This window comes from Lolium perenne, chromosome 6 (assembly GCF_019359855.2).
Source record: "Lolium perenne isolate Kyuss_39 chromosome 6, Kyuss_2.0, whole genome shotgun sequence".
Lineage (NCBI taxonomy): Eukaryota > Viridiplantae > Streptophyta > Magnoliopsida > Poales > Poaceae > Lolium > Lolium perenne.
Genome location: NC_067249.2, coordinates 17393256 through 17396257, shown reverse-complemented (window position 1 = coordinate 17396257; position 3002 = coordinate 17393256).

Sequence of the window (3002 nt, the reverse complement as noted above, 5' to 3'; positions counted from 1 at the left end):
AATGAGGTGAGCACCTCATACCATTTAATTCTAGCATAACAAAGATTTAATATCACCAACAATTCCTATGGGACCTAAATAACCAGAGTCTCCACTTCATTTGGAATTGGTGGTGACAAGATTTAAATGAGGGAAAACTCCCACATAAGATTTCTTAATAGTTTTGGACAAAAACTTTGACTAGAAATAGCCATAAAGGCATTTAAAACCACTAAGCCATGATCATTCAAAGTAAGCATGGCATATTTTTGTAGAAACAATTAGTATAAGTGAAAAGTGAATTATTGGAGGTGGAATTAACTGAAAAGCATTTATGGTTGATTTTTAAGAATTATTATAAGGCAGAAAAGTCCCTGCCTTGTTTATTTTGTCATTTTAATTCTACAAAAGATCTAGGGTTCTATCCAGTGGCATTGTGTAGATAAATTCCTAAGGTTTCCAAAGATATAAAGTTTGCAAGATTTGGCTGAGTGGATTTGTCACAATTGAATTTCAAAGTTTGCATCAGATTGTATATTTCATCTAATTTCCAAATTTGAATTCAAAATAGGTGGGCTTGCGCGGGAAAGGAACTTGGGCTGCGGAGAGAAAAAGAGTTGGGCCGGCCCACTTCGCGTCTAGCGCGAGCAGGCCGTCTGACGGCGGGTCCCACTTGTCAGCGGGAGTTACTCACCGAACCGGTACGGGGAAGGAGAGGCGTTGGATCAGGCGATGATCTAACGGCCGAGGGTTGTCGTCGTCGACGGCGAGAAGCAGAGGCGAGCGCGGCGGCAGCAGGGGTCGGAGAGGTCGTCGGAGCTCCGGCGGTCGTCGGAGTGGTGCGCCGCGACGTTGTCGACGATGGTGAAGCGCCTGGAAGCAGCGGCGCGTCCTGGGGCGGCCTCCTTCTCCGGCGAGCTTCGGCTACGGGCGGCGGCAGCGAGCTAGCAATTGCGGCGGTGCGGTGGCTAATAGATGAAATTGAGGCGGCGAGGAGAAGCTGTGAGGTGAGGGAAGGCTGAGGGCGTGCTCAATTTGGGGCGCGGAGTGCTCCTTTTATAGCGGCTCCGAGCCAGGGCGGCGGGTCATGGTGACGATGGCGCGGTATGGCTGCAGGCGATCAACGGCGTGGGCGAGGGCATGGTCGTGTCCAGGCAGACCCAGGGAGCGTCACGGGGTGCTCCGAACAGTTTTCGGTGGTCAAGAACAGTGGCGCGCGTCACGCGTCCGTGGGTACTGTGGCGGACGTCGTCGTCCTCCTCGACGGCGACAGGGCGCGGGGTGGCTCGTGGTGGTGTCTGGCGAGGTCCTGATGCTGAGGCGAGTCGTCCTGCAGGCGCTGGTGGCGAGGGACGGGCTGAGGTGACGAGGCGAGGCGCGCTCTGGCGTTCGCCGGGCGCGTCCTGGAGCGTGTGTGTGCACGCCTGGGCGCGTCTGGCCACGTCGACGCCCGCGTGTGCATGCTTCGTGGTGACCATGGGGAGGCACGGGCAGGTTCAGGGGAGTGCAGAGAGGGTCCAGGACATGGTGGTGCATCTCTGAGGTGAGAGGGGAGAGAGAGGGCATGAGATGGCTATGCCATGCCACGGCATGGTCATGCCATTGTCATGGTGAGCAAGTGGAGGGCTGGCAGGGCTGGGCACTGGTGTGGTGAGGTGAGAGGGAGGCTCCAGGGTGCAGAGGAGTCAAAGTTGGACCAATTCCAAGTAGAAAATGAGGTATGGGCTCAAATTGATACCCTGCCTGCCAAGTGTTTGTGGAAATGCCCGCAAGAAAAATATTTTCGAATTTTGAAATTCTTTTTGGTGGGTTGTAATCATATATTAAGTGGAGCATTTTGGTGGTGGTGGTGGTCAAAGAGGAGTTGAGATACAAAATCACATTTTGCATAAGATCTTGTTTATGTGAGAAAGTTCCAACTTTGCTTGCTTCCCATTTGAAATTGGTGCTGAAATTGGGGTGGTGGTTTTGGGCAAAGTTGTAGTGCTTGATGTTGTCTTGGATGAGGTGTAGAGAGTTGACAAAGTTTAGAAGTGGAAAGAAGAAAACCAGGGGCTCAAAGTGGCCATCAGACTAAAAATGGCACAAGTGACCATATTGCATGTGACTTGGAATTTGAGTTTGATTTTGGTTTGAATTGAGTTGGCTTGAATCCAAAGGTGTTAATAAGTGTTTAGTAACCATTTACAAGTAATGGTGCAAACCAAATTGGCCTAGATTAAGTATTTGCAAAAATGGCATAGGCCTTATGTGAGAGTGAATGGATTTTTGGGATTTCTTTTATATTTCAATTTTAATTGGCTAAGGGTGATCAAGTGATCATTGTTAGGGTTTTAGAGTGAGAGAGAACACATAAGCAAACATCATGGCAATTGCACACTCAAAATAATTAATAAGGTGACCTATATGCATAAACCTATATGATGATAAAAAGTTTTTGTTAACCCTGATTTTTGGATTCTTGAATTCTCTCTTGTTCATTTTGTTGAAACTTGGGATGTTACAAACCCTTCCCCCTTACAAAAGATCTCGTCCCGAGATCTAGAGAAAACTAGGTACTAAAGAGATTTGGGTATTCCTTCTTCATATCTTCCTCGCGTTCCCAAGTTGCTTCTTCTTCGGTGTGATTACTCCATTGTACTTTCAGGAACTTGATACTTCTGGTGCGGGTGGTCCTGAATGCTTCTTCCAGGATGCGAATAGGCACTTCGCGGTAGGTTAGGTCCTTGTTGATATCAATGGCTCTGTGGTCGATGTTCTTGAATACTTCGGTCTTCTCAGGCACTTCTAGACACTTCCGAAGCAGTGAGATGTGAAACACATTGTGTACGGCGGACATCTCTTCCGGTAGTTCCAACTGATATGAGACTTCTCCTCGGCGATCCAGAATCTTGAATGGTCCGACATATCTGGGGGCGAGCTTTCCTTTAAGTTGGAATCTCTGCATTCCTTTGAGGGGTGAGACTTTGAGATACACAAAATCTCCGATCTCGAATGTCATCTCTCGGCGTCTCTTGTCGGCG